Here is a 26959-nt window from a genome sequence, read left to right as displayed (position 1 = left end):
GTAGTGGGGTACAGTGGGGTGCAGTGTCAGCGGCACAAGACACGATCATCACCACAAGTTAAATACCCCATGAGATCTGCCCCCTCCCAGAGAGGACACTTCCGGGTTAAAGGTCACTTTTTGGCGACGGATAATTGAGGGGGGGGGGGCGGGGGGCAGCAGCATCACCGGAACCAGGTACCGGGGCTGAAAGATGCGAAATGGATCAGGACATTTCGCTCTTTTCCGTTATTCTGAGGGATGAACACGTGCCTCGTGTGTAGCGCCTCGTGTCTGGTGTGTGGTATTAAAGCGCCTCGGTCCGAGCCACAGTCTATAGTGAGGTTCTGGGTAAGGAGGGACGGACGACAGTGTACTTTAACTGGTTCATTTAAGTTACACCGGGAGCCACAGTCCTGCCCCCCGGCGCCTCTGGGCAGGTCCAGGGGAGCAGTGTCTCTCTTCGGGGCCTGTGCATAGCGCCCCGAGGCTCAGGGCGGAGTCAGAGGCGCTGTATGGGGTGGAATGAACTCTGGGCTCAGGAGTTGAGGCCTGTCCAGAGGTGCAGAGGAGGTGAGGCCTGTCCAGTGGTGCAGAGGAGTTGAGGCCTGTCCAGGGGTGCAGAGGAGATGGAGCTGTCCAGGGGTGCCGAGGAGGTGAGGCCTGTCCAGGGGGTGCAGACGTGAGGCCTTTTCAGGGGGTGCAGCGGTGAGGCCTGTACAGTGGGTGCAGAGGAGGAGAGGCCTGTCCAGGTGTGCAGAGGAAGTGAGGCTTGTCCAGAGGTGCAGAGAAGTTGAGGCCTGTCCAGGGGTGCAGAGGAGGTGAGGCCTGTCCAGAGGGGGACGCAGAAGAGGTGAGGCCTGTCCAGGGGTGAAGAGGAGGTGAAGCCTGTCCAGGGGGGTGTATAAGAGGTGAGGCCTGTCCAGGGGTGCATAGGAGGTGAGGCCTGTCCTGGGGGCAGAGGAGATAAGGTCTGTCTAGAGGGGTGCAGAGAAGGTGGACCTGTCCAGGGGTGCAGAGGAGGTGAGGCCAGTCCAGGGAGTGCAGAGGTGAGGTTTGTTCTGGGGGTGCGTAGGAAGTGAGGCCTGTCCTTTTCGGGCGGGGTGCAAAGTAGGAGAGGTCTGACCAGGGGGTTCAGAGGTGAGGCCTGTTCAGGGGGTGCAAAGGAGGTGAGGCCTGTCCAAGGGGGTGCAGAGGAGGTGAGTCCTGTCCAGGGGGTGCAGAGGAGATAGGGCCTGTCCAGGGAGGTGCAGAGGAGGTGAGGCATGTCCAGAGGGGGTGCAGACGATGTGATGCTTGCCCAGGAAGAGTGGGGTACAGACGAGGTGAGGCCTGTCTAGGGGGTGCAGAGAAGATGAGGTCTGTCCAGGGGGTAGAGGAGGTGTGGCCTGTCCAGAGGGTCAGAGAAGGTGAGGCCTGTCCAGGCGGTGAAATGAAATGAAAAATTATATTTATATGGCGCGTAACTACCCGGAGGCCTCGTCGCGCTTCTGCAGATTACTATGATGAGCTCCAAGGTACATTAACACGCTTTTGCAAACAAATGAGTTTTTAGAACTTTCCTGAATGCCAGCCTATTGATGATCTGTCTAATACTCAAAGGAAGGGAATTCCATAGTTTGGCAGCAGAGTGTGAGAAGGAGCGACCGCCCCAACGAGCTTTGATAACCTTTGTTGAAGTTACTAAGTGCAGTGAGCCGGAGCGGAGGGCTCTGGGAGGGACGTAAGGCACTACAAAGGGGAACAAGATGGCAGGGCCTGCTCGATGAAAAGATTTGTGCACAATGCACATAGCCTTAAACTGAGCTCTGGCAGTCATTGGAAGCCAGTGAAGCTCCTTAAGGGCTTTCTTAGCTGATTGCCAACGAGGAATATTAAACAATAGCCGGGCGGCACAGTTTTGGGTGACTTGGAGCCTTTTGGTCACCGCTGCAGGAGCGCCTAAATATAAGGCGTTCCCATAATCAGAAGAGGAGTTGAGGACTGTCTAGGGGGTACAGTGGAGGTAAGCCTGTCCGGGGAATGCAGAGGAGGTGAGGCCTGTCTAGGGGGATGCACAGGAGGTGAGGCCTGACCAGGGGGTGCAGAGGAGGTGAGGCCTGTCTAGGGGGTGCACATTTGAGGCCTGTTCAGGGGTGCAAAGGAGGTGAAGCATGTTATTTTCGGGGGGGGGGGGTTGCAAAGGAGGTGAAGCCTGTCCAGGGGGTGCAGAGGAGGTGGGTCTGTCCAGTGGTGCAGAGGAGGTGAGGCCTGTCCAGGGGTGCAGAGGAGATGAGGCCTGTCCAGAGGGTGCAGAGGAGGTGAGGCCTGTCAAGGGGTGTGGAGGAGGCGAGGCCTGTCCAGGGGTGCAGAGGAGGTTAGGCCTCTCCAGAGGGGTGCAGAGGAGGTGAGGCCTGAGGTCTGTCCAGGGGTACAGAGGATTTGAGGCCTGTCCAGAGAGGTGCAGAGGAGGTGAGGCCTGTCCAGGGTTGCAGAGGAGGTGAGGCTTGTCCAGAGGTGCATAGGAGGTGAGGCCTATCCAGGGGTGCAGAGGAGGTGAGGCCTGTCCAGGGGGTGGAGAAGAGGTTAGACCTGTCCAGGGACGCATAGGAGGTGAGGCATGTCCTGGGAGCAGAGGAGCTGAAGCCTGTCCAGAGGGTGGAAAGGAAGTGAGGCCTCTCCAGGGGGTGCAGAGGGGGTGAGGCCTGTCCAGTGGTGCAGAGGAGGCGAGGCCTGTCCAGTGGTGCAGAGGAGATGAGGCCTGCCCAGGAGGGTGCAGAGGAGGTGGAGCTGTCCAGGGGTACAGAGGAGGTGAGGCCTGTTCATGGGGGTGCAGAGGTGAGGCCTGTTCAGGGGATGCAGAGGTGAGGCCTGTACAGTGGGTACAGAGGAGGTGAGGCCTGTCCAGGGGTGCAGAGGAGGTGAGGCGTGTCCTATCCAGGGGGTGCAGAGGAGGTGAGGCCTGTCCAGGGGAGCAATGTCTCTCTTCGAGGCCTGTGCATAGCGCCCTGAGGCTCAGGGCGGGGTCAGAGGCGCTGTATGGTGTGGAATGAACTCTGGGCTCCTCTGTCCTTAATGAGAATCCTTCACCCAGAGCTCCTGTGAGAAGCACCGAGAGGCCTGTCCAGGGGTACAGAGGAGGAGAGGCCTGTCCAGGGGTGCAGAGGAGGAGAGGCCTGTCCAGGGGTGCAGAGGAGGTGAGGCCTGTCCAGGAGGTGAGGCCTGTTCAGGTGTGCATGGGAGGTGAGGCCTGTCCTGTCCAGGGGGTGCAGAGGAGTTGAGGCCTGTTCAGAGGGTGCAGAGGAGATGAGGTCTGTCCAGGGGTGTAGAGGAGGCGAGGCCTGTCCAGGGGTGCAGAGGAGGTGAGGCCTGTCCAGATTGGTGCAGAGGATGTGAGGCCTGTCCAGAGGGTTCAGAGGAGGTGAGGCCTGTCCAGGGGTTCAGAGGAGGTGAGGCCTGTCCAGAGGGGTGCAGAGGAGGTGAGGCCTGTCCAGGGTTGCAGAGGAGGTGAGGCTTGTACAGAGGTGCAGAGGAGGTGAGGCCTGTCCAGGGGTGCAGAGGAGTTGAGGCCTGTCCAGGGGTGCAGAGGAGGTGAGGCCTGTCCAGAGGGGGATGCAGAGGAGGTGAGGCCTGCCCAGGGGGTGCAGAGGAGGTGAGGCCTGTCTAGGGGGTGCACATTTGAGGCCTGTTCAGGGGTGCAAAGGAGGTGAAGCATGTTCTTTTCGGGGGGGGGGGGCTGCAAAGGAGGTGAAGCCTGTCCAGGGGGTGCAGAGGAGGTGGGCCTGTCCAGTGGTGCAGAGGAGGTGAGGCCTGTCCAGGGGTGCAGAGGAGATGAGGACTGTCCAGGGGGGGCATGGGAGGTGAGGCCTGTCCTGTCCAGGGGGTGCAGAGGAGGTGAGGCCTGTCCAGAGGGTGCAGAGGAGGTGAGGCCTGTCCAGGGGTGTGGAGGAGGCGAGGCCTGTCCAGGGGTACAGGGGATTTGAGGCCTGTCCAGAGAGGTGCAGAGGAGGTGAGGCCTGTCCAGGGTTGCAGAGGAGGTGAGGCTTGTCCAGAGGTGCATAGGAGGTGAGGCCTGTTCAGGGGTGCAGAGGAGGTGAGGCCTCTCCAGGGGGTGCAGAGGAGGTGAGGCCTGTCCAGTAGTGCAGATGAGGCGAGGCCTGTCCAGTGGTGCAGAGGAGATGAGGCCTGCCCAGGAGGGTGCAGAGGAGATGGAGCTGTCCAGGGGTACAGAGGAGGTGAGGCCTGTTCATGGGGGTGCAGAGGTGAGGCCTGTTCAGGGGATGCAGATGTGAGGCCTGTACAGTGGGTACAGAGGAGGTGAGGCCTGTCCAGGGGCGCAGAGGAGGTGAGGCGTGTCCTATCCAGGGGGTGCAGAGGAGGTGAGGCCTGTCCAGGGGAGCAATGTCTCTCTTCGAGGCCTGTGCATAGCGCCCTGAGGCTCAGGGCGGGGTCAGAGGCGCTGTATGGTGTGGAATGAACTCTGGGCTCCTCTGTCCTTAATGAGAATCCTTCACCAAGAGCTCCTGTGAGAAGCACCGAGAGGCCTGTCCAGGGGTACAGAGGAGGAGAGGCCTGTCCAGGGGTGCAGAGGAGGAGAGGCCTGTCCAGGGGTGCAGAGGAGGAGAGGCCTGTTCAGGGGTGCAGAGGAGGTGAGGCCTGTCCAAGGGGTGCAGAGGAGGTGAGGCCTGTTCAGGTGTGCATGGGACGTGAGGCCTGTCCTGTCCAGGGGGTGCAGAGGAGTTGAGGCCTGCCCAGAAGGTGCAGAGGAGATGAGGCCTGTCCAGGGGTGTGGAGGAGGCGAGGCTTGTCCAGGGGTGCAGAGGAGGTGAGGCCTGTCCAGAGGGGTGCAGAGGAGGTGAGGCCTGTCCAGAGGGTTCAGAGGAGGTGAGGCCTGTCCAGGGGTTCAGAGGAGGTGAGGCCTGTCCAGAGGGGTGCAGAGGAGGTGAGGCCTGTCCAGGGTTGCAGAGGAAGTGAGGCCTCTCCAGGGGGTGCAGAGGAGGTGAGGCCTGTCCAGTGGTGCAGATGAGGCGAGGCCTGTCCAGTGGTGCAGAGGAGATGAGGCCTGCCCAGGAGGGTGCAGAGGAGATGGAGCTGTCCAGGGGTACAGAGGAGGTGAGGCCTGTTCCTGGGGGTGCAGAGGTGAGGCCTGTTCAGGGGATGCAGATGTGAGGCCTGTACAGTGGGTACAGAGGAGGTGAGGCCTGTCCAGGGGCGCAGAGGAGGTGAGGCGTGTCCTATCCAGGGGGTGCAGAGGAGGTGAGGCCTGTCCAGGGGAGCAATGTCTCTCTTCGAGGCCTGTGCATAGCGCCCTGAGGCTCAGGGCGGGGTCAGAGGCGCTGTATGGTGTGGAATGAACTCTGGGCTCCTCTGTCCTTAATGAGAATCCTTCACCAAGAGCTCCTGTGAGAAGCACCGAGAGGCCTGTCCAGGGGTACAGAGGAGGAGAGGCCTGTCCAGGGGTGCAGAGGAGGAGAGGCCTGTCCAGGGGTGCAGAGGAGGAGAGGCCTGTTCAGGGGTGCAGAGGAGGTGAGGCCTGTCCAAGGGGTGCAGAGGAGGTGAGGCCTGTTCAGGTGTGCATGGGACGTGAGGCCTGTCCTGTCCAGGGGGTGCAGAGGAGTTGAGGCCTGCCCAGAAGGTGCAGAGGAGATGAGGCCTGTCCAGGGGTGTAGAGGAGGCGAGGCTTGTCCAGGGGTGCAGAGGAGGTGAGGCCTGTCCAGAGGGGTGCAGAGGAGGTGAGGCCTGTCCAGAGGGTTCAGAGGAGGTGAGGCCTGTCCAGGGGTTCAGAGGAGGTGAGGCCTGTCCAGAGGGGTGCAGAGAAGGTGAGGCCTGTCCAGGGTTGCAGAGGAGGTGAGGCTTGTACAGAGGTGCAGAGGAGGTGAGGCCTGTCCAGGGGTGCAGAGGAGTTGAGGCCTGTCCAGGGGTGCAGAGGAGGTGAGGCCTGTCCAGAGGGGGATGCAGAAGAGGTGAGGCCTGTCCAGGGGTGCAGAGGAGGTGAGGCCTGTCCAGGGGGGTGTAGAAGAGGTGAGGCCTGTCTAGGGGTGCATAGGTGGTGAGGCCTGTTCCGGGAGCAGAGGAGCTGAGGCCTGCCATGGGGTGCAGAGGAGGTGGACCTGTCCAGGGGTGCAGAGGAGGTGAGGCCAGTCCAGGGAGTGCAGAGGTGAGGTTTGTTCTGGGGGTGCGTAGGAAGTGAGGCCTGTCCTTTTCGGGCGGGGTGCAAAGTAGGAGAGGTCTGACCAGGGGGTTCAGAGGTGAGGCCTGTTCAGGGGGTGCAAAGGAGGTGAGTCCTGTCCAGGGGGTGCAGAGGAGATAGGGCCTGTCCAGGGAGGTGCAGAGGAGGTGAGGCATGTCCAGAGGGGGTGCAGACGATGTGATGCTTGCCCAGGAAGAGTGGGGTGCAGACGAGGTGAGGCCTGTCTAGGGGGTGCAGAGAAGATGAGGTCTGTCCAGGGGGTAGAGGAGGTGTGGCCTGTCCAGAGGGTCAGAGAAGGTGAGGCCTGTCCAGGCGGTGAAATGAAATGAAAATTTATATTTATATGGCGCGTAACTACCCGGAGGCCTCGTCGCGCTTCTGCAGATTACTATGATGAGCTCCAAGGTACATTAACACGCTTTTGCAAACAAATGAGTTTTTAGAACTTTCCTGAATGCCAGCCTATTGTTGATCTGTCTAATACTCAAAGGAAGGGAATTCCATAGTTTGGCAGCAGAGTGTGAGAAGGAGCGACCGCCCCAACGAGCTTTGATAACCTTTGTTGAAGTTACTAAGTGCAGTGAGCCGGAGCGGAGGGCTCTGGGAGGGACGTAAGGCACTACAAAGGGGAACAAGATGGCAGGGCCTGCTCGATGAAAAGATTTGTGCACAATGCACATAGCCTTAAACTGAGCTCTGGCAGTCATTGGAAGCCAGTGAAGCTCCTTAAGGGCTTTCTTGGCTGATTGCCAACGGGGAATATTAAACAATAGCCGGGCGGCACAGTTTTGGGTGACTTGGAGCCTTTTGGTCACCGCTGCAGGAGCGCCTAAATATAAGGCGTTCCCGTAATCAGAAGAGGAGATGAGGCCTGTCCTGGGGGAGAAGAGGAGGTGAGGCCTGTTCAGGGGGTACAGTGGAGGTAAGCCTGTCCAGGGGAATGCAGAGGAGGTGAGGCCTGTCCAGGGGGATGCACAGGAGGTGAGGCCTGCCCAGGGGGTGCAGAGGAGGTGAGGCCTGTCTAGGGGGATGCACAGGAGGTGAGGCCTGTCCAGATTGGTGCAGAGGATGTGAGGCCTGTCCAGAGGGTTCAGAGGAGGTGAGGCCTGTCCAGGGGTTCAGAGGAGGTGAGGCCTGTCCAGAGGGGTGCAGAGGAGGTGAGGCCTGTCCAGGGTTGCAGAGGAGGTGAGGCTTGTACAGAGGTGCAGAGGAGGTGAGGCCTGTCCAGGGGTGCAGAGGAGTTGAGGCCTGTCCAGGGGTGCAGAGGAGGTGAGGCCTGTCCAGAGGGGGATGCAGAGGAGGTGAGGCCTGCCCAGGGGGTGCAGAGGAAGTGAGGCCTGTCTAGGGGGTGCACATTTGAGGCCTGTTCAGGGGTGCAAAGGAGGTGAAGCATGTTCTTTTCGGGGGGGGGGGGGTTGCAAAGGAGGTGAAGCCTGTCCAGGGGGTGCAGAGGAGGTGGGTCTGTCCAGTGGTGCAGAGGAGGTGAGGCCTGTCCAGGGGTGCAGAGGAGATGAGGCCTGTCCAGAGGGTGCAGAGGAGGTGAGGCCTGTCAAGGGGTGTGGAGGAGGCGAGGCCTGTCCAGGGGTGCAGAGGAGGTGAGGCCTGTCCAGAGGGGTGCAGAGGAGGTGAGGCCTGAGGTCTGTCCAGGGGTACAGAGGATTTGAGGTCTGTCCAGAGAGGTGCAGAGGAGGTGAGGCCTGTCCAGGGTTGCAGAGGAGGTGAGGCTTGTCCAGAGGTGCATAGGAGGTGAGGCCTGTTCAGGGGTGCAGAGGAGGTGAGGCCTGTCCAGGGGGTGTAGAAGAGGTGAGACCTGTCCAGGGACGCATAGGAGGTGAGGCATGTCCTGGGAGCAGAGGAGCTGAAGCCTGTCCAGAGGGTGGAGAGGAAGTGAGGCCTCTCCAGGGGGTGCAGAGGGGGTGAGGCCTGTCCAGTGGTGCAGAGGAGGCGAGGCCTGTCCAGTGGTGCAGAGGAGATGAGGCCTGCCCAGGAGGGTGCAGAGGAGGTGGAGCTGTCCAGGGGTACAGAGGAGGTGAGGCCTGTTCATGGGGGTGCAGAGGTGAGGCCTGTTCAGGTGATGCAGATGTGAGGCCTGTACAGTGGGTACAGAGGAGGTGAGGCCTGTCCAGGGGTGCAGAGGAGGTGAGGCGTGTCCTATCCAGGGGGTGCAGAGGAGGTGAGGCCTGTCCAAGGGAGCAATGTCTCTCTTCGGGGCCTGTGCATAGCGCCCTGAGGCTCAGGGCGGGGTCAGAGGCGCTGTATGGTGTGGAATGAACTCTGGGCTCCTCTGTCCTTAATGAGAATCCTTCACCGAGAGCTCCTGTGAGAAGCACCGAGAGGCCTGTCCAGGGGTACAGAGGAGGAGAGGCCTATCCAGGGGTGCAGAGAAGGAGAGGCCTGTCCAGGGGTGCAGAGGAGGTGAGGCCTGTCCAGGGGGTGCAGAGGAGGTGAGGCCTGTTCAGGTGTGCATGGGAGGTGAGGCCTGTCCTGTCCAGGGGGTGCAGAGGAGTTGAGGCCTGTCCAGAGGGTGCAGAGGAGATGAGGTCTGTCCAGGGGTGTAGAGGAGGCGAGGCCTGTCCAGGGGTGCAGAGGAGGTGAGGCCTGTCCAGATTGGTGCAGAGGATGTGAGGCCTGTCCAGAGGGTTCAGAGGAGGTGAGGCCTGTCCAGGGGTTCAGAGGAGGTGAGGCCTGTCCAGAGGGGTGCAGAGGAGGTGAGGCCTGTCCAGGGTTGCAGAGGAGGTGAGGCTTGTACAGAGGTGCAGAGGAGGTGAGGCCTGTCCAGGGGTGCAGAGGAGTTGAGGCCTGTCCAGGGGTGCAGAGGAGGTGAGGCCTGTCCAGAGGGGGATGCAGAGGAGGTGAGGCCTGCCCAGGGGGTGCAGAGGAGGTGAGGCCTGTCTAGGGGGTGCAGAGGAGGTGAGGCCTGTCCAGGGGTGCAGAGGAGATGAGGACTGTCCAGGGGGGGCATGGGAGGTGAGGCCTGTCTTGTCCAGGGGGTGCAGAGGAGGTGAGGCCTGTCCAGAGGGTGCAGAGGAGGTGAGGCCTGTCCAGGGGTGTGGAGGAGGCGAGGCCTGTCCAGGGGTGCAGAGGAGGTGAGGCCTGTCCAGAGGGGTGCAGAGGAGGTGAGGCCTGTCCAAAGGGTTCAGAGGAAGTGAGGCCTGTCCAGGGGTACAGAGGATTTGAGGCGTGTCCAGAGGGGTGCAGAGGAGGTGAGGCCTGTCCAGGGTTGCAGAGGAGGTGAGGCTTGTCCAGAGGTGCATAGGAGGTGAGGCCCGTTCAGGGGTGTAGAGGAGGTGAGGCCTGTCTAGAGGGGGATGCAGAAGAGCTGAGGCCTATCCAGGGGTGCAGAGGAGGTGAGGCCTGTCCAGGGGGTGTAGAAGAGGTGAGGCCTGTCCAGGGACGCATAGGAGGTGAGGTATGTCCTGGGAGCAGAGGAGCTGAAGCCTGTCCAGAGGGTGGAGAGGAAGTGAGGCCTCTCCAGGGGGTGCAGAGGAGGTGAGGCCTGTCCAGTGGTGCAGATGAGGCGAGGCCTGTCCAGTGGTGCAGAGGAGATGAGGCCTGCCCAGGAGGGTGCAGAGGAGATGGAGCTGTCCAGGGGTACAGAGGAGGTGAGGCCTGTTCATGGGGGTGCACAGGTGAGGCCTGTTCAGGGGATGCAGATGTGAGGCCTGTACAGTGGGTGCAGAGGAGGTGAGGCCTGTCCAGGGGTGCAGAGGAGGTGAGGCGTGTCCTATCCAGGGGTCGCAGAGGAGGTGAGGCCTGTCCAGGGGAGCAATGTCTCTCTTCGAGGCCTGTGCATAGCGCCCTGAGGCTCAGGGCGGGGTCAGAGGCGCTGTATGGTGTGGAATGAACTCTGGGCTCCTCTGTCCTTAATGAGAATCCTTCACCGAGAGCTCCTGTGAGAAGCACCGAGAGGCCTGTCCAGGGGTACAGAGGAGGAGAGGCCTGTCCAGGGGTGCAGAGGAGGAGAGGCCTGTCCAGGGGTGCAGAGGAGGAGAGGCCTGTTCAGGGGTGCAGAGGAGGTGAGGCCTGTCCAAGGGGTGCAGAGGAGGTGAGGCCTGTTCAGGTGTGCATGGGAGGTGAGGCCTGTCCTGTCCAGGGGGTGCAGAGGAGTTGAGGCCTGCCCAGAAGGTGCAGAGGAGATGAGGCCTGTCCAGGGGTGTAGAGGAGGCGAGGCTTGTCCAGGGGTGCAGAGGAGGTGAGGCCTGTCCAGAGGGGTGCAGAGGAGGTGAGGCCTGTCCAGAGGGTTCAGAGGAGGTGAGGCCTGTCCAGGGGTTCAGAGGAGGTGAGGCCTGTCCAGAGGGGTGCAGAGGAGGTGAGGCCTGTCCAGGGTTGCAGAGGAGGTGAGGCTTGTACAGAGGTGCAGAGGAGGTGAGGCCTGTCCAGGGGTGCAGAGGAGTTGAGGCCTGTCCAGGGGTGCAGAGGAGGTGAGGCCTGTCCAGAGGGGGATGCAGAAGAGGTGAGGCCTGTCCAGGGGTGCAGAGGAGGTGAGGCCTGTCCAGGGGGGTGTAGAAGAGGTGAGGCCTGTCTAGGGGTGCATAGGTGGTGAGGCCTGTTCCGGGAGCAGAGGAGCTGAGGCCTGCCATGGGGTGCAGAGGAGGTGAGGCCTGTCCAGGGGGTGCAGAGGAGGCGAGGCGTGTTCAGGGGTGCATGGGAGGTGAGGCCTGTCCTGTCCAGGGGGTGCAGAGGAGGTGAGACCTGCCCAGAGGGTGCAGAGGAGGTGAGGCCTGACCAGGGGTGCAGAGGTGGTGAGGCCTGTCCAGAGGGGTGCATAGGAAGTGAGAGGTCTGTCCAGGGGGGCAGAGGAGGTGAGGCTTGTCCAGAGGTGCACAGGAGTTGAGGCCTGTCCAGGGGTGCAGAGGAGGTGAGGCCTGTCCAGGGGTGCAGAGGAGATGAGGCCTGTCCAGGGGGTGCATGGTAGGTGAGGGCTGTCCTGTCCAGGGGGTGCAGAGGGGGTGAGGCCTGTCTAGAAGGTGGAGAGGAGGTGAGGCCTGTCCAGGGGTGTAGAGGAGGCGAGGTCTGTCCAGGGGTGCAGAGGAGGTGAGGCCTGTCCAGAGTGGTGCAGAGGAGGTGAGGCCTGTCCAGAGGGTGCAGAGGAGGTGAGGGCAGTCCAGGGGTGCAGAGAAGGTGAGGCCTTTCTAGAGGGGTGCAGTGAGGCCTGTTCAGGGTTGCAGAGGAGGTGAGGCCTGTCCAGGGGTGCAGAGGAGGTGAGGCCTGTCCAGGGGTGCAGAGGAGTTGAGGCCTGTCTAGAGGGGGATGAAAAGAGGTGAGGCCTGTCCAGGGGTGCAGAGGAGGTGGGGACAAAACGGAGGTCCTCATCCTCGGCTCCAACCCTTCAGCCTTGGACGACTCCTGGTGGCCGACGGCACTGGGGGAGCCCCGACACCCACCGACCACGCACACAACCTGGGAATCATCCTCGACTCAACGCTCTCCATGACCAAGCAAGGCAACCCTGTACCTTCCTCCTGCTTCAACACCCTCTGCATGCTCCGCAAGATCTACAGGTGGATCCCGACAGATACAAGAATAACAGTCACCCAGGCCCTCGTCAGCAGCAGACTCGACTACGGAAACGCCCTCTTCGCGGGCGCCCCGACCAAGCTCATCAAATGACTGCAACGCATCCAAAACGCCTCGGCACGACTGATCCTCGACGTACCATGCCACGGCCACATCACCCCCCACCTGAGAAACCTGCACTGACTGCCCGTCAACAAGAGGATATCCTTCAAGCTCCTCATCCACGCACACAAGGCACTCCACAAGACCGGCCCAGCCTACCTCAACAGACGACTTTCCTTCTACATCCCCAACCGCCAGCTCCGCTCCGCCGACCTCACACTCGCCACCGTCCAGCGCATCTGAAGAACAGCCACCGGCGGGTCCTTCTCCCACCCCACCGCCAAGACCCGGAACACCCTCCCACTGAGCCTACGACAGACCCAAGACCTGCTGACCTTCAGGAGGCTACTCAAGACCTGACTGTTTGATCAGTAGCGCCCCCCCCCCTCCCAGCTCCTCACGGGTATGTAGTGCGCTCTGCAAATGTTTGATTGATTGATTGTTTGATTGATTACTCCCTCAGATGAAAAACATTATTTTGAAAACAAAGTAGGTGCTCAAAATGATGGTCAACGCATTTGAATCCACTACATCATCTTTTCAAGGGTTCTTCTCAGGACAAAGAACTGATATTCACTCTATAAGAAAACACAGAAAATTACACAAAATTCATACATCAATATCAAACAGCTTAAATAGAATTTGGGTTCTCTTAGCTTATCATCATAAAACACCTTTACTTCATTTGATTTGAGTTTATTAGCACCACTATGCTGACGTTGACATGAATCCTGAAATGAAAAAGATAGATTATTTATCACTGAGATGCCTCTAACACCACCTACACAAGTGCTAACTATAACAGCCACTGTCAAAACCAGACCTCTACGAGTATATACTCACAGGCAATAGGGTCAAACAACCCACTTCTGTCACGCGATCACCAGTAGAACAATCTACAAACAAATGGATGAATTAAACAAGGACTATAACATGTCCGTGCAAGCTTCAGGTAGACAGAGCGGTGTGCATACCGTGACATAAGCAACTTAAAAAGCATTGAAACCCAAGTCGGGAAGGGCATCGGGTTTTGCCACTTATTTTAACCAATTCGCGCGCTCCCGCCTAAAATGGAGAAAGTGTGTGTCAAGGCTAGCAACTATGGTTCTAATGGCACGGGAGCAGAACGACGTTGTTTCCAATGCCCCTCTCAGAACCTCCCTGCTTATTATTTTAATAAACCATTGCAGGTTAGTATCAAGGGGGGAAAGGGGAATGGGACAGAGAAGAGACAGCTCCCAACACTCTGCGTGTTCTGCCAATCTTCTATTCTTCTTCTTAGTGTTCTTGTAGTGCTAAAACACATGTGTAATGTAACTTTACTCTTCCATTTATCTAATAATGACTTACGTTCTTTAACATTTAAGGTTGCTTGCCTTACCAGGATATGATTGGGAGCCTTCTTCTCTTCTTATTTCTCTTTTGCTTTCTTCTAAATTTATGAAGAGAAGTGCAGTTCAGTGATCTTCTTTCTTCTTTTTCAGAGACGACCTGCGCTTATCCTACTTCACTTGAAATGATACAGGTAAGTCTAAGTTTTATTTATTTGATTCTGTAATGGTGTGACTTTAATTTCTATTAATGTACTTACAGTGTGTTGAACTGAACTGGCTGTATTAAATGGGGTTCTGGGAATTCTTGTCTCTGCCTTTCTTTCTTGCACCACAGACTTAATAAAGGCTTTTAGCTTTGTAGTATAAATTGCAGTTATCTGGTTTTTATCTAATTTTCCCTTAAGATCTTCGTGTGCTTGAAAAACGTCTTGATTTATGGAGCGATAATTATTACACACGAGCATCTCAGACTCTGGTAGAAAGTTATTTGTTTAAGGGATTTCGTTCTTGTGTTAGTTTCTGTTAGCTCTTCATGTCATTGATAGGAGCCTTGATTTATGGTGCACTAATCGTCACACTCGAATAACTCTGACTCTGGCTGAAAGATTTTGGTTTAAGAAGTATTTTTTTTATTTAGTCGAGAGGAAACAGGGCTTGTTTAAAGAGATGCCCTGTGTTATAGATATTTACTTCAGCTGACTGAACACAGCTGAAAAGAGATACTTGTATTTCCCACTGATTAACGGGGCGTGTTGAAAGGTCACGCCCGTGTTCAGGAGAAACTAATTAGTTCTGACAGAATTGCCTAACGAAAGCCTCTGAGAATACACCGACGGTTTAGAAGGGAATTGAAGAAGCATTTTTTAATACTTTTAATTCACCTCTAACCTTTCGGTTATATTTTGAAACTATGGTATTAGCTTTCCACAAAATATTTCTTTTTTACGTGATAAGAATCAAACAGTTCACTGACCTTGACTCTAGGAATATTACCCACCGTCGAATCTAAACCCGGTGTGCACGCAAACTACCCTGACTGACTTCCACAACGCCCATGTAAATTCGTTGCTCTTCCTTGAGGTTCTTTGGTGAAGTGCACAGTGGAATCTTGGAGAGTGCTTCACCAGAGTGTGATTAACCTAAATGAATTGACTTCTACACTGCGAAATACTGCAGCAGTGTTGGAATGTTGGCAGCCATGTTGGAATTTCTACGATGTCAACTTGCTCTCCAACTATAGGGATCAAATGCTTTTTGATGGTTTTGTGAGGGGGAAATGGTGGCCAGAGTTAAGTATGGAGGAAACCTACCGTGAGTCCTGACAGTGTGGAAAGATATAAACCAACTACTAAGAAGACCCAACCAGCGACAGACTGTCAGGAAATCAAACCCTCAAGAGAACCTATATGTGGGGGCTACAATCTCTCCCTGTATCCAAATATACGGTAGTTGGTCTACCCTGGTTAGAAGGCAGCATCTCAAGATAGCTGTGCAGTGCTAGGTCAGCGCTGCAGCTTTCCGGTGATTTGCGCGTGACTCGAGAGCACAGCTGAGGCTCGCGCTGGCTCTGAGTGCTGTGCACTTCACCAAGTCCGTTGAGGGAATCGGAAGATTCTTATCTACGTTCGCGGTAGTTTTGAGAGTAGCAAGGTGTACAAGACCCGTTTATTCCGTCGGTAGTTCAGAGTTAATCTACGCGTCGGTGTCCTGAAGGGAAGTCTTGAAGAAAACTGTTACAAGTCAACTTACCGATCACCGTTAGCTCGTCACTTCGAGTCTCCTGCTTAATCCAGTCACGCAAGTACCTTAAGGAAAGAATAGAAGAAATTAGACATTAAAAATTAAAGACATGACAGTTCTATGATACTTAGTAGTTTGTATCCAGATTTAGTGTTCGAATACAAAGAACATAGAGTCAAATACTTACCTGTACCTTTTGAAGCCTGTACTATTCTTTACCCTCTTAAAAGAGATAAACAAAGACAAAAAAAAGTTAATACTAGTAATTTAAAGAAGTTCCTAAAATAAATAATAAGGCAATCTTTCACACAGTATAATTGTTTATGTTAATTTGCAGGATACACTATCACTTAAATATTCAACTAAATAGACAACACAAGGCAACAATATTCTTACAGAAGAGAGGCAATCGCTTGGTCTCCTGAAGGGTAGGTAGGGGTCTCTAGGAAGAGAGTGTGAATGTTTGTGATTATTTTGAATTAATAGAGTAGTTGACTAAATTAGACTTGTTATATATTTAACAGTGTGAAAACAGCGCCAGAGAACACCAGAAGAGGTAGCTGTAGAAGACACCAGATTAAGGCCCAGCTGTCTCTTCTCTGTCCCATCCCCTTTCCCCCCCGGGAGTTCTTTCACGCAACTAGAGTTTCATTTGGTGTGTGGAGGGAAGCTCGAGGAGGCATTGGGAAAAGTTCGCCATTCTGCTCCTGTGAGTCTTCTTGGAAACTTCAAGTAAGACTTCTCTGACACAGACAAATGATTTTTTTGAAAAAAGGCTCAAATACTTTCAGTTGTGTACCACACTATTGAAACTAAACACATAGGCAGGTAGAATGAGTATTAGGGCTGCCGCACTCGCAATAGTTCTCCTTGTGGAACAGAACAACACTTACTTTAATTGTGTTCTTCGTAGCTCTGCACAGCATTTCGTTGTGGTGCACTCGCTGCTCGAAGGATGTGAGCGGCCGAAAGTCTGAATATGGACTCCGCCTATCTATACAGCCAGCCTCATCCTTTGTGGTGCACCAATGAATTCTGGGATATGTGGTCTCTCAATCCCCAAGTGCATTTACTGAGAGAATCTCAAAGTTTCAGCTCCAAACACAGGAGGCACAGTTTAGAAAATGATGGAATATCATGTGCAGGGAAGACACATCATGAAGAAGTTGGAGAACATGAATTAGATAGGATAATTATAGCATAGGCAAATTATTTAATTCTGACATTTAATTGAGTCCATTCGACACAATGTCAAAATGTAATATAAGATAGGCCTCTTTCTGGTTCAGTTTTTGATCAATGTCACCTGCCCGGGGGTCGATTTTAATGGTTGTCACAACTGTCAAGAGTAAATCCGCTTCTGTATGGTGATCATCTCTCCGATGGTTGACTAATGAAGCAGACAGAACTTTACGCCTTATGCGTGATTTATGTTGGATGATCCTTTGCCGAATCTCCTGGTTGGTAGAGTTTTTCACGAGGACATTGATTCACATATACGGAAGTTTTTGTTTTACAGTTTGAGAAATTCTTATGTAGCCATTCAATGTTGTTGTGCTGAAACAATGTTCCTTCTATTGTTTGGGGGCAACAGACACATGTGCCACATTTGAAATGTCTCTCCAATGGAGATAAATTCCAAAGCGTGCGTAGATTGCTTCTTGTGGGCCCTGAAGGTACCACAGTACGAACTAGCTGTCTTCCAATAGTACGTTCTTTTTTCAATGCAAACAATGGCTGCTCAAATGATTTGTCCATTTTTTTAACCTCTTGCGCTCGCTGCGCACATTCCCCCGCTCTGTGGGCGAATTAATGAGTGGGTGAGGTTAGGACGGCCCCCGGCCGTCCTCCGCACACGCCCACTGTGACGTCGGAAGACCGGGGTCCGTCCAAAGCTCCCAAGGGGTTAATCAAATGCCAGTTTTGTCTGATATTTTTTTTGAAGTGGTTAGTCTTTGAACAAAATGTGGAGACGCATACCCTGCGTTCTAACTTGTCATTTGCTGTTCTTTTTTCCAGAAGGGTCTCTCTCGGAGTCCACCATGCACATTTCATCGTATTTTTCAGCAATTTGTTTGGGTAGCCGCGTTCCTTTAATTTGTGCACAAGAATTTCTGTATTCATGAAATATTCACTTTTACCTGAGCAATTCCGTCTTATCTGGAGAAATTGGCCCTAAGGCAAATTGTCACGTAAACTGCGTGGGTGATGACTAGTATAATGCAGGGCATTGTTCCTAACTGTTGATTTGGTAAACAATGTAGTTCATAATCATCCATTGTGTCCAAAGACGGCTACATCCAAAAATGTGATAGATGACTGGCTACGGGACACACAGAATTGTATATCTACTCATCTGGCATTCAACCATTCAATAAATAAATTTAAGATATCATCTTGTCCATCCCAAATGCAAAAAATGTCATCAATAAACCGAAACCAATTTCGGATACGATGCGCAAATGGATTATTATCATAGATCAACTTCTCCTCAATTTTGGCCATGAATAACACGGCCAGCTCTGAGGCAAAGGGACAACCCATCGCTGTCCCTTTGATTGCCTCTCCATGGGCAGCTCGCTGGTGTGACAGTGTCTGCATGAAGACACGTTGAGATGTCTGCCCTAGTAGTAATGGCGGAAGGTCGAGTAGTCGCGGTGGGAGGATCTCCTTCTTGGGTCTGAGGTGCTGGTGTTATCTATGACGGTAGAGTCAGCAGTGTTTGTCGGCATCTTCCCCTCTGCGGTCTCCGAATCAGCTTTTTTATTTAGCAGTTGACACAGGCAAGTGAGACACACCCTCTACACAGACGTACTCAGTCAGGAGACTGGGGGACCCTGGACACTTCACAGGACTTCTCGGCACTGCCACATTCCTCTGTTCCTTCTGGGCCGTTCCTCACAACGGGCTCTTCTGCTGGTTCTCCTCAAAGGGTAGACAGACTTCTGCCAGACCAGGCTCTCTCCTCTTCCCTCTTATCAGACAGGCAACTCACAGGGCCACTGCACAGGGCAATAGTTTCATCGTGGAAGACTTGTAGAAACCGGGCAATGTGCCCTCGCCTACGGGGGAGTCACTATCAGTGATACTTATCTTGAAACATCGGCTCTTTGTGTCGGGCAGTAAAGCAACTTGAGTTACAACAAAACCAACATGTTTGCGACCCACTTTTCTCTGGTATTTTCAGACCCTGAATGCTTATTCCCTCTCTGGGTTTACTGGTTTCCCTGGTTGAATTTCATCGTCCATTTTCTTCTGCCGCACAAACAAGGACTTTGTGCAGGGTGATTGCTGTTCACTTGATTCCAGTTTGTTGTTACTAGTGTTCTTAACAGTGAGCATCCATTTCTCTAAAGCTCTAAAAACAACTTGACCCTCGGAACCCAAGCAATGTCATAAAATGCTTTTTTTTCTTTCCGCACCCATGCGCTCCCCATCAATGGCTGTCATATAATTAAGAAAACCTTCTTTCCAACGTCTCCAAGGGATGGGGGATCCCCTTTGTTTTGTAAGAATTTGTCAGGGGGATCAAATTGCATGGTGTTGGTGTGAGGAAAGGGTGCACACAGGATGGCTAACCCATAGAAATGATTATATACTCAAAAATGAAGAAGTAGAGCGAAATGGAACAATTATGGCAAAGGAATGTCAGTCAAGTGCAAAGTGTGCTGAAAAGTAAGGATGTATACCGTTGCGCAATGTCTCGAAACAGTAGATAACCCTAAAACTCTAAAACTAAATTGTTCCAGTCATTGCCATCAGCGCTGAGCAAGTGCGCGTCTATAAACAAAAACTTACTTGAATTCAGAGTTTGTTCCAGCAACAGACGCGTCGGGAAAACTTTCTGTGACCGAGTTGCTATGGAAACAGGGAGAGGAGCAAAATGGCCGCCACGCAGCACGTTACGTCATGCGTAGCGTGATGACATGCCTCCTTAGATACTTTATCCAGGGAGCGTGAAGGAGAAGTCTGGAATCTGCGTCAGACTTCTCTGTGTGACTGGTCGCGCTCACCTGCTTTGCAAAAGAGAACTGGTGAGTGTTGTATCTTTAAATATGTCCACTGTAGGCGCGTTAGTGTTTGAGCGGTCCTGGCTCCAAAACAAGGAAAGTAAAGAAACGGTGGAAAGCTCACAATTCCAAGGAGTTTAATCACTTTGACCACTGGTTCTCAGCTGAGGTTTTCTGCAGTTTTAGCTGGTTTGACACGTTTAAAGTTTGAGTACTCTTAGCTCCAATCCACCGAAACGGATAAAAATGTGGAAAAATCACAGATCCACAAGGGTTGATCCTTTGAACTTCTGGTTTTCGGCGAAGGTTTTGTGTAGTTTACAGCAGACTTAAATTGCATATGAAATTGGTGAAGGGATCCAAACGGTACTCCGGGGTTCAGGAACACTCACTCCTGTGCTGCTAGATATGTTGGTGGGCGTTCCTCTCAGCTCTTCGCCAAATTGTAATAAATGAAGGTTTAATGTCGTTTATTCAGCAGGATGCAGCACAGCAACAAAGTGCAGCCGGTCGGCAACTGACCTGAGTGCCTAGCAGCCAACAAAGGTTTTAAAAGGAATTGGAATGTGCATTATAAAATGCATGAACATTAAAGGGAGAGGATGATAACACAGTGAGATGATGCAAATGTAACAGTAGCCTCTAAAGTTGTTTTTTTTAACATCATTTGCTAGATGTATTAAGCATATTTATAAGTGCCTTCCCACCAATATTTTCATGTAAGAAGGTTGAGACCTTTTCTTTTAGCCGTGGAGCAAAAGCTGCTTGTTGTAGGGGACTACCGCCCCCACAACCAGTCCATGACACTACTAACTAGAGTATTCAGTTTCCAGTAACGTGTCCCTGAACACCTACGAGCTCTTCCTTCTATGTTTGTGCTCTGAGCCCCTCCTTCTCCCCTCGGACTCACCAAGGATGTTTGGTCTGTGTGTAAAGGCGCTTTCGTGTACTGGATTCATGTGAGGTGCAGAGCCCATTTCAGGTGTCTCCCTTGTATCTACGTAGCCTCTAAAGTTGTGTGCTGTTCCATAACGTTAGTGACAATCTGCATCCTCTCCTCTCACTGCATGCCCCGCCGCTGCTTTATAGAGTCACTCCTCGTACTGAAATTCTTTGTAAAGCAGATGACCCTTGTAGGGAAGATTATAATCTCTCTGACACCACTTGGTACGTGATATCCCATACCTGGCTCAAAAAACCCAAACTGACTCTGCATGATTTACTATATGGTAATACTTCCTAGAAATATTGCTCATTTTGCCCATGCTTCAGTCCATATGAAACTAGTCTTTGCCCTTCCACCCTCTTGTCCACACAGTACCCTGGATCCCGCCAGCTATTACATGCTCACCTGTCAAGAGAACGTACAGACAGAATAGAACTTTTCCTACTGGTGGACACCGAACACTTTCTGTTAGTAACTCCACTGCGTGCAATCCCATTGGTGCCTGGCCCGTGTTATTGCATTGTTTGCAACAATCCTAGTGCCTGGCCTGTGTAATTGCATTGTTTGCATCAATCCTAGTGCCTGGCCTGTGTTATTGCATTGTTTGCATCAATCCTAGTGCCTGGCCTGTGTAATTGCATTGTTTGCATCAATCCTAGTGCCTGGCCCGTGTTATTGCATTGTTTGCATCAATACTAGTGCTTGGCCTGTGTTACTGCATTGTTTGCATAAGATTCTCCTAGTGCCTGGCCCGTGTTGTTGCATTGTTTGCATCAGATTCTCCTAGTGCCTGGCCCGTGTTGTTGCATTGTTTGCATAAGATTCTCCTTGTGCCTGGACTGTGTTATTGCATTGTTTGCATCAGATTCTCCTGGTGCCTGGCCCGTGTTATTGCATTGTTTGCATCAGATTCTCCTAGTGCCTGGCCTGTGTTATTGCATTGTTTGCATCAGATTATCTGAGGGCCTGGCCCGTTTTATTGCATTGTTTGTGTCAGTTTCTCCGAGTGTCTGGCCTATGTTTTTGCATTTTTGTTTTTTAACAGAGTTTTGTATAGCGCAAACTTGACCCGAAGGTATCGGGTATCAGAGCGCTTTACACAAGCACCAGTTGCGTTACATGAGGACACATTAATTTTTGTTAGGCATGGGGAGATTAAGTGATTTGCCCAGGATCACAGTATGTTGCGCGTCCTTGCCGAGACTCGAACCTGGTTCCCCAGATTTTAGATCGACCGCGCTAGCCATTAGGCCAACTCCTCTCCCCAGTGTATTGCATTGTTGCATTGCATTGCTTGCATAAGATTCTTCTAGTGCCCGACCTGTGTTATTGCATTGTTTGCATCAGATTCACCTAGTACCTGGCCTGTGTTATTGCATTGTTTGCCTCAGATTCTCCTTGTGCCTGGCCTGTGTTATTGCATTGTTTGCCTCAGATTCTTCCGGTGCCTGGCCTGTGTTATTGCATTGTTTGCCTCAGATTCTCCTTGTGCCTGGTCTGTGTTATTGCATTGTTTGTGTCAGTTTCTCCTAGGTCCCGGCCTGTGTTATTGCATTGTTTGCATCAGATTCACCTAGCACCTGGCCTGTGTTATTGCATTGTTTGCATCAGATTCACCTAGTGCCTGGCCTGTGTTATTGCATTGTTTGCATCAGATTCACCTAGTGCCTGGCCTGTGTTATTGCATTGTTTGCATTAGATCCTTCTAGTGTCTGGCTTGTGTTGTTGCATTGTTTGCATCATATTCTCCTTGTGCCTGGTCTGTGTTATTGCATTGTTTACATCAGATTCTTCTAGTGCCCGGCCTGTGTTATTGCATTGTTTGCCTCAGATTCTTCCAATGCCTGGCCTGTGTTATTGCATTTTTTGCTTCATGTTTTTCTAGTACCCGGTCTGTGTTATTGCATTGTTTGCGTCAGATTGTACCAACGCCTGGCCTGTGTTATTGCATTGTTTCTTCAGATTCTCCCAACACCTGCCCTGTGTTATTGCATTTTTTGCGTCATGTTTTTCTAGTACCCAGTCTGTGTTATTGCATTGTATGCGCTGCTTTTGGTATATTATTGTTCTAATAGTTCCAGCTTTTCTAACAAACATGGTACCTTTTATCCCAATCAGGTGCATCTGACTGCAAGGACACTGCACTCTCCCTGCAGTAGCAATCTACTTCCTATTTATGTAGCCACAGACCGCACAGCATGTCTGCCAGAGATGTCGTAGGGTCAGAAACAGTGCATAGGTAAGTAGGTATGATGGAAAACAAACTGCTGAGTAAGATTTTAAACGAAGAAGCTGCTGTGATAGACGGCAAAACATCCATGTCGAAACAACAGCAGTAGGACAATGGTACATTGAATGATATTGGTTGATTTGTTTACACGTCTGTGCAGTGCGTATCACTTATTGTTCTTTTCTTCCACCCTCATGAGATGGTTTTACAAGGCAACTCTCAGCTCACTGAGTGTGGAGCTTCCATGAATCTCAGAGACGGGCCGTTCCAAAGACGGTAACATAGAAGGTTGATAGATCTGAGTCTTGATGCTGGCAGGTGGACTGGTGATCCCTGAGGGGGTGTAGTTGGTCTGTGTGTTGCCACGGCTGTCCAGGGGGTGTAGGAAAATGTCAGCAATTTGTGGAGGGCTCTCTTTTGGGTGAGAACCACCCAGCTTCATGCAATACGGACTTGAGGGTTTGTGTCTGCGCAGGATGAGTTACATTCTGATAGCAAAATGGAGGACCTTGTCCAAAGGGGATTGATGTGACCAAGGATTAACATCTTCAGTTACGGCAGATAAAGAAAGTCCATGTACCTCGAGGTTCTTTAAAAGCTTTCTGCACTCTGCTGGTGCAGGCAGGATGTTTATTCTCTAGTTGGCATTTGTCAGGGGATGTTCAGATACTGGGAGTCTTGTAGTGTGTGCTGGATGTGGTAGAACTGTCTTAATGTTCTACGGAGCTCAAAAAATCCAGACTCTCCTTCATCTCAGAGCTCCAGTTCTTGGCTTGACCAGTTTAGCTGCAATAAAGAAGATGACCTAGACCAGTTCTACCTCTCCCGACCTTTGAACTGATCATTGAGGAAAGAAACCCTTGTCTGGAAGGAAGATCTGCACAAGGTGCAGCTGACAAACGTCCTGTCTGGAAGGAAGATCTGCACAAGGCACAGCTGACAGAAGTCCTGCCTGGAAGGAAGATGAAATGAAGTTTAGATTTGTAGAGCGCTCTACTACCCAAAGGTGTCTAGGTGCTGGATACTCAGATGAAGAAGAAGGAAAACAAGCCAAAAGATAGAATGAACTGGAAGATTCAGTCAAGAAGTGCTTCTGGTTGGAAAGGCAGGTTTTTAATGATTTATGAAAAAGAGCAGGTCTGACGTTTTTCTTGAGATCAGGTGGTCTAGAATTCCACAGCTTAGCTGTGCAGGCTACAAAGCTTCTGCCTCCCCATGGACCTTTGAACTTTAGTATAATGAGATTGGATGTATAAAATATGGGCATTGATCTTTTAGTGACGTACCACTGGAATCGTTGACAAAGGTATTCTGGACTGGAGTTATGCAGTGCCTTGAATGCAATGCATGAAGATTTAAACTCAATCCTTTTTTTTTATAGGAAGCCAGTGAAGTAAAGGAAGAACTTGAGAAACTGATTGGCGTTTGGGTATTGCCATAACCAGCAGAGTGGCTGCATTTTAGACGACCTGAACTTTATTTTAGAATCTCTTCTGAATGTTGGTGAATAAATCCACTATAATAATCTATTTTAGCAAGAATAAATGCAGAGATCAGAGATTTCTGTGAGTCAGATGGGATAAAGGTAAAGATTTTCCTGGGGATTTGGAGTACGAAAAAACAGGAGGAAGTGACGAAATGTACGTGTCCATCAAAAGAGCTTGTTGTCAAAGTATACACCAAGATTTTTGATTCTGGTAATCGGGGTAGGGAGCACCCCAACTCCTGTGGCCACCAGGTGGGGGACCAGAACAATATGTTCCTGCCCTAAAGCAGAACCTGGATTTTACCCTCTCTATCTGTATCAAGGCACTGCTGTAGGAGATTAGGATCTACTTCACATGGGTACTTAACAATCCTGAAGGCCGAGTGCTTGGTTTTTGTGTGAGAGGGTGCCCCTGCATGAGCAGAGCCCCTCTACAGCGTTCGGATACCTCCTCCGATGCTGTTTGTGGTGCAGCCTGACCATATACTCTTAAGTGCATTATAACCTCGCGGTAAATGCTAACTTTGGACTGGTTGCACGAAAACATGTCGTGTTTAGTTTCAAACACTCTGGAATACTTCCCCCCTGCCAGTTCTGGCAGTGGGGGTAGCATTCCACCCTTCTAGAGGGAGAGACATGTTCACACTGGTCTACCCGGTAAAGACTTTCTACAGCCCTGGCATCACACAATGGATGCCACTGCCACAGACACGGGTCTGGCCTCCTGCTGCTGACCGAAACTCCGGCAGGAGAGGCCAAACAATAGGTTTCCTGTCCCAGGGAGGTGTAACCACCTCCCCAGACAGGCAGATGTGTATTGGGGCTGGGCGGGAGCACTCTCTGGTGCTTTGAAGTCCTGCACTGGGGGCACACTTGGTGTCCCTGTGCATAGTCCAGTTCAAACCGGTTGCAGGGGCTACCTGCCCCTGCTCTGGTGTGAAACTGGACAAAAGAAATGGGTGTAACCACCCCTCTTTCCAAACCCTCCGATAGGTGGGTCCCTAGAGTATGTCCAACCCTCAAACTTTGTATAAGTATGGGAACCCAGTCCTTGTGACTTTAGATTACCCTGGACGAAACTCTGCAACATATATCCTGGACCTTCGACGTTCTACTTCAACTAGAAGACTGAAGAAATCTCCCTTGGGGTCAAGGAGTGACTCCCCTGCTTTGCAGGCACCAAAGAAGCAACTGTCCGGTCTGCAACTCTGAATCTTCCTCCGGACACCGAAGTCTTCGCATCACCAGAGGTGGATTTCCAGACTTCCCTGAGGCTACCCTGAGTCCACAGCAAAGCTGAGGCCCGTGGCTATCGTGGGTGACGTGGAACCGTCTAGTGTCTATTCCAGTCGTGGTTCTTATACCACTTTTTTGGTATATGGTTTGGTACGCCCCTAGGGCCCAAACGTGTATTTGTGCTATTACTGATGATTGCTAACTTGTAAACTAAGTACTTCGAACTCCAGTCTCATAAAGAGACTAGAGGGGTGTGTTTTATCTTAAATAAATATATTTTAAATATATACCTGGTGTGGTTGTCCTTTCATTTGGTCATTCAAGAGATTATAGACTGGTAAAACAAGCTGCTTTACATTCCTTCAAGACCTAGCCTGAAGGCTGCTCTCCATAGGTACTACTAGGATAGCTTTCAATAAAGGTTGTCTTTAACCTATTCACCATAAGGGGTTGTTTGGACTGATACACGGCAGTTCAGGCTGGACGTATTTAGTGAAGGCCCGTTAGGAACCAGTAACGCCAGTTCATTGTAATGACGTACGGTGACGGAGCACGGTGTCGGTGAAGAGGACCAGGAAGAAGCGTAAGTCCTGATCACTTGATTCCCTTAGTAGGAGATACTGAGTAGGGTTTACACACTTATAGAATTATTTGAGATTTAGATGACAGGTTTTCTGTTTCTTCTCGTTGTTATAGCAACCGGAGAGTACTTGAAGGAGTCGAAGAACCCCAGGGCTCCCGAGAAGACGCAAGTGTTGAGGTTCGGTTCCTAGTTCTAGTAGATCTGCTGTAGTTTTCTACACGATAGACACGGGTTGTTTTTAAGCTCTTTCCCTCCTACCCCCCGTAGGAGCCCGATATCGATGAGTGGGGCCGGAGTATAAGTCGCCCGGCTATGTAAAATGTGAGACCAGGTTGATTTAGATGACCCCACAGGTATTCCAGCCTTGACCTTGGCTTGGACTTGATAATCTTGGGTATCTTTGGCCTTTATATCACTGCAGTGGTGTTGGTGTGCATGAGGTGTTCAGTACCCTGCGTCTTCTCTACATTCACTAGCTGGGTGTTTTAGCGCCTTGCACCATGTCATTAGTGAGAGCGCGCCATGACCAGTAGTAGTGATGTTTAATTTTCATTTTTCTGTTTAGTTACTTTTGCATAAATAGCTTGGAGGCTATAACTAGAGCCTCCAGCACATTTACACATCCGTGCGGATTCTCCTCCTTTCGCAACACTGTCTGGGCAAATAAGGGACAGAACACAGCGCATAAAAATAAAAATATAGGTTTTAGGAGTTCATTGTAGTTTTATTATTGTTGTAGATTATATCCCCGTCCTGAGTAAGCCATAAAGAAAGTGGAGGCTGAAACGCGAACGCGTCGACACATTGACAAAGGAGGAGTCCACCTTGTTGTGGAATAAATACATGAGTTGTGTTGGCATTACAAATTAAGATGGAGTACTAATATCTTCGTTTTGCCTATAGGACTACCTTCTGATGTAGCACTAGGCAATGAGAAGTGCACATTTTTATGAAATATACCTTTAGGGGAAAGGATTTTGGATTGAGTTATTTCACACATGAGTATGTATATATGTTTTGTATTGTAAAAGAAAAAATTGTTTTGTATTTGTGTAATGAATGTGTGTATTGTTGTGCACCATCCGTTTGGATGCTCACCGATGGATATTTGTGCCTGCATTAAATAATTATCTAAATTTGCCAGAAGAAATAGGTTTTTTGCCAAGGTAATTAATAAACTCTTGTGCAATATTAAATATGATCTATCCCTCCATATCATTTGTACATATATCTTGGACTGTCCCCAAGAAGCACAGGGTCAAGACTGATTGCATATGGCCAAGTCTAAACTGGGGTGGCATGGTGAGCAAAAGAATGATGGTTTTAACCCAGATCTCTTGACTGGGGGTGAATGTTTTGATTTGTTCTGCTTTCCGTCCATCAATTGTCTGTCTTTTGCTTTCTTGCCCTAAGTGCGCCAGGTATGCTCAGACGTGAGTCCTGGGCTCACTGTGCCACTGGAATCAAGCTATTCTGGCTGAAGAGGGGTGACACCCCGAAACCGGTCCTAGGAGGCTTGTTTTCAGTCCAGGGAGGACCTGGTCTGGCAGTTCGGGCGGGACTGTTCCCATTGGGCACAGGGTCAAGACTGATTTGCATATGGCTGGGTCCAAACTGGAATGGCATG

At 51.7% G+C, this 26959-nt stretch overlaps 1 protein-coding gene and 1 long non-coding RNA gene across 3 annotated transcripts in view; both read left to right on the top strand.

Annotated features, from left to right (window-relative positions):
- Window positions 1–26959, top strand: part of LOC146839211 (uncharacterized) — a 173898-nt gene that overhangs the window by 143152 nt on the left and 3787 nt on the right. The window lies entirely within an intron of this gene.
- Window positions 466–26959, top strand: LOC146839212 (uncharacterized). Of its 2 annotated transcripts, none has more exons than XR_014960809.1 (4): window positions 466–635; window positions 13252–13292; window positions 21916–22036; window positions 26746–26959. It is a non-coding gene; the product is annotated as an uncharacterized LOC146839212 (long non-coding RNA). The 2 variants fall into 2 exon arrangements; XR_014960808.1 differs by lacking the exon at window positions 26746–26959 and adding an exon at window positions 23409–24489.

Source organism: Triturus cristatus, chromosome 4_2 (genome assembly GCF_964204655.1).
Source record: "Triturus cristatus chromosome 4_2, aTriCri1.1, whole genome shotgun sequence".
In the NCBI taxonomy this organism is placed as follows: Eukaryota; Metazoa; Chordata; class Amphibia; order Caudata; family Salamandridae; genus Triturus; species Triturus cristatus.
The sequence above is the reverse complement of the archived record's forward strand: the minus strand, read 5'-3'. Positions and strand labels throughout refer to the sequence as shown.